Genomic DNA, 9,014 nt, shown 5'->3' with positions numbered 1-9,014 from the left:
AGTAATGAAAATAGACCAGAATTTGCACGAATAGTCAAAAATTCTATAAAATTCTACAAGCAACTTCCTACAAGTCAAAAAATTCTTTACCCTGGATGAACCTTTAAACACAGAAGAAAATTGCTACAACAAAAGGACGACAAAGTTTAATAATAAAGCGGAATAAAGTAATATTAAGAAAGAGAGGAGCAACAGCACTAGATTGCTTATGCCCTTCACAAAGGCTTTATTAAAGAGCTTAAATTATTGATTTTCTTCCTTTAGCCTAACTGTAATATCGAAATATCTCTGTATACATCTCATAATAAGAAATGGCAAAAAGCAAGAGTAAGAGCAAAATTTTTCATAAAAATTCAACATGTTTGCTTGTCGAGATTTTTGTTTTTTCTTCCTTATTGCTACTGGCTGAGGATAAAATTTCATGTATGACTGAAAATGATGAAATTGGGTTTCTTTTATGCAAACATTTTTCTTTTCTTCCTCATCTATTCATATGCATTTATGTTGTGTATGCGGTATACGTAATGAATATGGAGAACTTTGCTATGTCAATAATAATTGCGCATATTTATCAATTGAAGATAATCTCTAGAATGACCTAAATTTAGGGTAAATTGAGAATTGATTATAAATTAAAATCATACCCGAAAAGCACAAGTATGTAGATTGTTCAATGCAATATTTGGCACCAGGTTGGCGTGATTCTAGCATGACGGTTGATTTAAATCGAATTTGGCACTAAGTCAGAGTCACTTCGATAAGATCAAGCAGCTTCTAAGACTCTACAATTACTAATGTTGTACCCGAGTGAACCATGCAATAATATCTAGTTAATAACTAGATCTAAGGTCGACATTTTCTCAAGAATGTTCCATAAAATATGTAATTAGTCGACTGTATGTCCAGTAATTGATCATAAATCATGTCACTCAGGCAAATGACCAATTCAGACATTCTGACAATTCCTCACCAAAAACTTCATTTTCCTCAAAACCTTTTAATACCAAAAAAAATCTAAAAGAAAGTAAACATTTTGCCTTTTGCAATGAGTTTTTTCGGAAAAGAGACGAGAAGTGCATGCCATTGCATGGCAAAATGGAAAGAAATTGAAAAAGTTTATTTATGATTTGCTTCATTTTTCTTTCCGTATGTGAGTATAGTCTTCATGAATTTTTTTGCTGTATAAAAAGCTAGTGAGTAAATAAACGAGTAATAAAGAATGGCGAAAACGAGTTTTTTTCCTCTTAGGGATCATATATGAATGTTTTAAAGCACTTAAAGTTGAGTTTGGGAAGGCAATCTAGTAGAGCTCGTTCAAATTTGCAGGAATGTAGACTAAAATCGAATTCATGCAGTCTTTGACGAACTATAAGATGGAGGCCAAATCTGCAAGTTTGGGTATCATAAATGCAGGTAATGCAAGCCTGGGTTCTTGCACAAATTCTTCGATCTAGTCTTTATCTGTACATCATATCATTATACATGGTCTTTAATCACATTAATAGACTTTGCACGGATTACAGAATGGAGATGTGGAGGGCTGGAAAGACGGTCTGCTCCTCTATCTCAGCTCTATCCTGGTTCTCTCAAAATTAACAGAGATCCTCTCTTGATTAACTTCATACACAAACTTTTCCAATAGAAAAAAGATTTTCATGATAATTTCTATTAAATTTCATTTCCAACTACCTTTAACATGACGTACATACCAAAAAATATTTGAATTATGAATGCACGAAACTTTTCAATGCAATTAATTTTAATTACATACCCACAAAATTTTTGAAAGGCTTTTTAGTTCGATGCAGCCCATAAAATTATTGTAGAAGCTGCGTCAATACTAATTATACAAAGTGCTTAATTAAATGAGATTTTTATTCAGAACCAGCAAAAGTTTTTCAATGTAAATCTAGGAATATTCACTAAATCATAAACAATCAGCAATTTTATGTCTACGGCAACTTGAAAATGCATTAATCAAATTAACTTTTCAATATTCACATCATGTGCTCGTATTTCAAAAATATATATATATTTATATATCTCTTTTTCGTTCAATTTCTGTATATTTTTTGGAAGCAGAATAGGATATAGAAAAAAGTGTGCGTGAGCACAAAGTAAGAAAAAAAATTTCCATAACGCTATTAAGAATATTTATAGCAAAAAATTGCACTCAAGGGAGATATTTTCATTCTAATTTATGACACAGAAATGAGAGGCTCGAGAAGTGGGAGGAAAAAAATATTAAATCGGCAATAAAGTCATTGGATATGTGTGTGGAGAGTTAGATTAGCGCATTTATGGACTGACAGGTTACTTTTGAATCTGGATTATGTCAGGATGATCTCAAACTATAGTTTTGTAGCTCCACAAAATTTAAATTGGGTTAATTATGTATGCGTGTCGATTTAATGCTAAGAACTTCAATCAGGATCGTACCCAGTGGTTGTCAGTCCATTATCTCTTAAATTGGATACAATTCTTGAATTTTAAGATTTTAAAAGTGGCTTTGGAACAGCTTCGTATTGATTTCGTGTCGCTTTCATTTTGAATCCTACTTCAGTATATCATAGTTTCTATCTAGTACCTTATTCTATCCAACATTCAACATAAAATGCACCTCAAGACAAATTGTCACCAATCATCATCGGAATTCCAGTAAGATATCAACTAAGAAGTGTGAGAGGAAATTTCTCAGATAAATATTACATGCGAATATCAATAACGCGCTTAAGAAAGCTGTAAAAAATGAAATATGTGCTGCTATGTTGAAATATGTCTCCTTCTTTAACATTATAAGTACATTGAGTACTGTGTGTAAATTGTGTGACGATGCTAGGCAATCAATAGGCTTAACGACATTGAATGACATTTGAAGGATTGAAGAAGAATAATTTTCCGCTCGGTTGACGATTCTTATTGGATATTTTGCATTAAATTTGACGATGTAGAGTGTAGGATGTCCTGTAGACGATGAAGATTCAATTTAGTTAAAGCGCCATGTATTCTTCACATTTCTAGAATTCTAATAGGTATTATTAAATTATTCATAATCTCATATTTACTAGATTGTCAATGCTACTCAAGATGTTGCCATGCTTGCAAGACTTATAGTTGTAATACTTTTTCTATTAGCATTTTTGACGTTATGACGATACTTTATAAGCAGTTAAGTGTTTTACTGGTCAAATAAGTAAGGTGCTCGACTCAAATTTGGTATGAACGTACCAAATTCAGTCAAAATACGAGATCAAGTCAAGATTGGGCCTTCGAGCTACATTGCATTAAGGAACGAGCCAGGAATTAGGATTGTGGCATGAGATACAAGAACGAGTCTGCCAAGATTGCCTTCACATTGGAATATTGTCAGAACGGACCTCAAAGTATCACATCACGCCTCATTTGACCCTCAAACCCCAAAAATGACCAATTTAAAATTTAAATTCCACCACAATCACACCACTTAAAGCTTCCCAATAGAACAATTACATCACGTCGGAAAAAAAAATAATTTAATAATATTTTTTTCACTGCTGACGATAAAAAATAATTTGAATTGACTATAAGCTTTAATTTTAATGGCAATATAAACGCAATTGCGTGATCAGTAAATACCGCACGCTAGTAAAAGTGCCTTACTTCATGTTTACCATAATTTACCATAATTCGATCATTAATTCATTAATCAAGGACTTCCTACCCGCACAAATTTTACATTTAATTTAATCAACAGAGGCTTGATTTTCGTTAGATTTAAAAATAAGCACAAACAATAGATCCCATATGGTTTTTATTTTGGCATAGCTTGTTAGAGCTAAACAAAAAATAGGCCCAGCAGCAGAAATACTCTTTTTTTTTTGTCAATTATTGATGCACATAAAAGTTGAGCTGCATGAGCACGAAAGGCAAATTTATCAATGTCACATAGAAGAGGTGGGGTAGGAATGGCTGTTAAGGAGTAAGGTATGAAAAGTGATTTTGAAGCGCAGTTGTTAATTTCCAGTTCTAAGTTTGTTACTGTTAATGGACAACAGCTTCCTTTTATGGATTCTTCAGCTGCCTTAGTTTTCATAGACCAGATTCGATGAAATTCGGCCTCAGGAAAGAACTGTGTGGGCATAAGGCAGGTTTTTTGGCCATTTCTGAGCCGTGTACCATTCCAAGGAATATCACAGACTCTGGTCTCATGCCGGCACGACTTTGACTTGATGCCAAACTTTGAATCGATTATCCAACTTGTGCTGTTTAAATAATCCTGTTTATATTCAATTTAAACACAAGACAGCCAATAAAACCGTCAATATATCCGCATGCATCTCAATAAACCGTTCATATCCGCTTAAAAAAACTTTGTTTCGGTTTATAACATGGTACAGGAAGGAAAAATAAAAACAAAGTAAAGTGAAAAAAATATCGAAACAACATGTCGCATATGGTGAATTTGATAAGCTCTATCTAGCATAAATCATTGACTATGAATGGAGGAAAAAATGGAAAATTTATGTACGAAAAAATTCGTAGATTCACATGGGCTTCTCTTTTATTGAGATCGATTAAAATGATTAAATGTGAAAATTATTGATAAAAAAAATTCACTGCCTGCAAGGGATATAATATTTAATAAAAGAAAATTGAATAAAATAGAAAAAATTGAATTTAAAAAATATATATGTGAGGCATGTAATTGAATTCTATTGTTGTGTTCGATGCTTTTGGTATTTTTACATTGTTCAAATTATTGATCATATAAATGTAAATAATTGTTTATTGAAAATGTTGAATGTTTTTCAAAAACCAATTGAATCAAATTTCAATGTTAATTAAGGCTTTGTTTTGGAAATTTGAATTTATAAAGTCAGATTACATGTTATTTGCCAAATTTAATCAATTTTTATAATTGTCTAAATATGGGAGGGTGTGATAACCCACAAAACCCGCCTTTAAAACATATCTGTGTAGCTCTAAGGTCGACATATCGTTAAGGGTTCTTAAGACCGTCTTCCACTACCAGGTTTAAGTCGCATTCTCAGTCTCAGTCTCAGTCTCAGTCTCAGTCTCAGTCTCAGTCTCAATCTCAGTCTCAATCTCCAATCTCGGTCTAAGTCTCTATATCAGTCTCAGTCTCAGTCTCAGTCACAGTCACGGCCTCGTTCTTGAAAATTCATCAAATCTGAGACTTCAGAACACCCCTAAAAATATTGACGACTTGTTGTATGTCTAGTTCTAAAGACGACAAATCGCATATAGATGACGACATTCGTCGACCTTATCTAAGACATTAGCCAACTATACCTACAACTTAGTCAACCCCTAGAAATCTTTGGATATTTTGTTATCAATTAGACATTCTCGAACAATTCCTAACACTTTCATAATAAAAATCATTCTAGCGTTAGATTCAACCTTAGTCATTGAACAATTGGAACACCAAGTGACTATCTAGCCACACAAATGAGTGAACAAACAGATCATAAATTAATAATATTCATATTGCAAATAAACGAGATGATGAGTCAAAAGATAGCAAAATGTTTTCTCGATTATTGTATAAATATTTGCAGCACAAACTTCGTCTCTTTGTTTAATTAAATAATTCAAGCGATGTGAACTTCCAATGACACTATATATGCGAAATGAGAAAGTTTTGTTGGTGTTATCTTTCGGTACGAAATGCAGTTGAATAAGAAATATTTAAATAAAAATTTTTGTATAGATGAAACTTTGTTGCCTTAAGAAGTGGAAATGTAGATTAAATTTGCAAGTCAATGAAGTCGAAATTGAAATGAAGAAGTAAATTGAACTTGAAGGTTTTTAGCTTGAAATTCGATTAAACTTCTTATCAAGATTACTTCGGAATCATAAAAAATGTTCACAGTCTTTCAAAATATTTAGCACTTGTGCTGGAAGTATTCGTGAAATCCCACAATCGGTATTTCAATGTCAACTTATGTAGGAAGCAGATTCCACCAAAATGCATGACATAATCGCTTAGCTAATAAATTATTAGTCCAGTGTTGTTGAACAAGATGTGTGAGCTAGTCTAAGCTATGTGCATTTGCTGTGATTTTGGAAAGGCTTTGAAGCAGTTTTTCATGATTTAAGTGTCATTGGCTGCAGAACGAGAATGGAAATGGAAAAGGAAATAGCAGTATTGTTAGGTAATACTGTCTCGCATTCTAAAAGGCAAAGAAACCACTTCTAGGTATCGCAGTGGCTTTTCAGTACCATGAAAGCATGATATTTACCTGTTACGGCTACTGACCCGACCCGTCGTTGCAGGACAGTAATTATCGAAGCTGCACATTACCTTAAATGAATATTATTGAGTCAGATACCCTAAGAGACAAAGAGCTTAATTTTATGGTACAGAAATGCCATTATGGTAGCTATAACCGGTCTCTTTGACTGTCTGTTTGAGAAATAACGACTTGTCGCAAAAAACACCACAAATTCATGTACTTACCCTGATCAATACGACACAAGAAGATGTATTAATTGAAAATGTGCTTTTATGTTTCCACAAACATGCCATTTAAGTCCTTGCTTCAAATATTATTGTAATTTTGGGTATCAAAAGCAAATAAGGTTAAATGTCAGTAATTTTCTATATTTACACCTCACATATGATGCATGAAAATGTTTATCATTTGATGTGGTTTAATCTCCTCAACATTTCTATGGCTTTTGACTTTGCATTACATTTTCAAAAAGAGGGATATCAAGAACATTACCAAGAAATTTTAATTAGTGCAATTAATTGAGACTTAATTCAAAAATCTCTAACTCAAAGAGAACATTTCAAATAAATCACATTCAACCTTTTAGTACTTCCAATATTATTCATAAATATCCTCCAACATAATAATATCAATTTCAAATGGTAGCAAATTTTCTATGCTCCCACTCCCATGTCTCATTTGCTTACAATATAAAGGTTGATGAAATCTATTACACATTACATTACACGATGCATGTTATTAAATCGTTAATCATGTTGAAATGGCTGTTGTGAAAGAGAAAAAGAGGAAAATAAATAAATAAATATATATATACGTAGGAAGGAGGGGAACAGAAGGAAATCTGTTGATGTGATAAAATCGACACACATATAAACATTATAAAGGGGCAGAGATGGCATTGAAGGCTGAGAATTTTGACTTGGTTTCGTTATGGTAAATGCGCATTTTATTGAATGTGTGGAACCATTCGTGGAATTGTATTTTCAGGTCAATAAGGAGGATCTAGAGCTTTGTCAATGTAGTCGAAAGTTCATGAGTCTTCAGAATCAAGTTTGGGAATTTAGGGCATATAATCTCAATCGACACACATGAAGAAGGCTCCACCACGACTACTTTAAGGCTCTTTTACGACCGATCGACCTACCTCAAAGCATTTAGCTAGAAACTGACAAAATGACTGTCTATGAGTGCCATCAAAGTAATTTAACAGCTCAACAAATTAGCTTTTTTTTCTATACAAAAGAAAATCTATAAAAAAGCACAAATAAGCTATAGGAAAAAAGCAACAAAACATGATAGAATTGTGGAAGTAAAAAATAGTGGCAATGCACAAATATCAAGAGACTCATGAGTGATGGAATGAAAAATGATATAAATTTAGCACTTGATTCTAAGTGACTGACAAGTGTGGGAATGAATGTTAGAGAAGAGAGGAATAAGGAAGTAGGTCAATGCAGGGAACGTTCAAACCAGGCCTGGATTCAGTCTTTGATTAAACCTAAGAAAAATCTTCAATTTTTGCTAAATTCTCTTTAAAAATCCCAAAAAGGATAAACCACATTGCAATCATTTTCTATTTAATTGATGTCACAGTCTTTATCCTCAATATTTATTTTCTACACTAACATTTTCATTCTAAAATGGTGAAACAATTTGTCATTATGTCATTTCAAATATCAAAATCGTTTTCTCATTTATTTTGTATTTTTTTTTTGCTCTTCCTTTTTTCATAGAGGCATACAATTTTTTTTTTAAATGTTCAATTCCTTGTGGAGAATTATTTTCAAATTTTTTACGGATTTTCATGGATTTACGCATCTATACTCGTCAATTTTCTTGGGTATTCGATATAAAATGAAATAAATTCGAAGATGAAGCACGAGCGTTAGATGCCTTCTCAAATTATTGTCCTAACTGATTGAATACTTACTTCGCTGGCTGTACATATCATTTGCAATCCATGACCTTCCAAGGATAACGGCTTAAACTGACTTAATCGGTGGATATTGCTTGCCAATTCTCGATTCCGACAGCTTCCTTCCACGAGTTGGGTTCTAGGTTGAATCTCAGTGCCTCCAACTCAACAAGCCAGATTCTTAACAAACAAAATTATTGTCATTGTACCTTAGTCTAACAACACCCAAATCTCCACACATTTGTCCTCAATACACCTACTTTCCATCCTTAGACATCTCAAAAATTCTGACAAAATTTACATGTCATATCCAAAAAATGTCATCCCCAAAAGAGATGCAATAGAGAGGAAAACTTTTTTTTTTACTCGTCGCACAAATAATTGAGGAAGCAAGTAATTGATGAACATTTTAAATGGCACGCAGAACAATCAGTAATCGTGACGTAAATTTTGCTTTTAAATAACATCAACAGCAACAAAAAAAAATCTCGCATTTGACGCATGACTGACTTCTTCTACAGATTCAAATGACATTTATTGTTGCAAATTCGTGTACTTAATGGATGCTTAATGTGCAATCATTTTAAATTGTTTCCTTCACGTTTGATTCCATTTTTTTTTCTGTTACTCTTGTATGTCTTTTCAGATAAAATGAATGAATGAATACATTAATGTCACTTGAGTGATGTAAATGGGCTATTATATTGCGATTTTCGCAATGGTAAATTGGAAGAAGATAAGAAAATGTAAATTTTGGTGGAATCTTATGGCCTGGATCTATAAATTTAGGTATCTCTTCCGAATGACGTAAAATAGGCGACGGAAGTCTTGCAGAGGCACACTTTATGAAAATGCAATTG

Source organism: Chironomus tepperi, unplaced genomic scaffold (genome assembly GCF_022539635.2).
Source record: "Chironomus tepperi strain 1889 unplaced genomic scaffold, CSIRO-AGI_Ctep_v1 contig_163, whole genome shotgun sequence".
Taxonomy (NCBI): Eukaryota; Metazoa; Arthropoda; class Insecta; order Diptera; family Chironomidae; genus Chironomus; species Chironomus tepperi.
Note: the sequence above shows the minus strand (reverse complement) of the source record.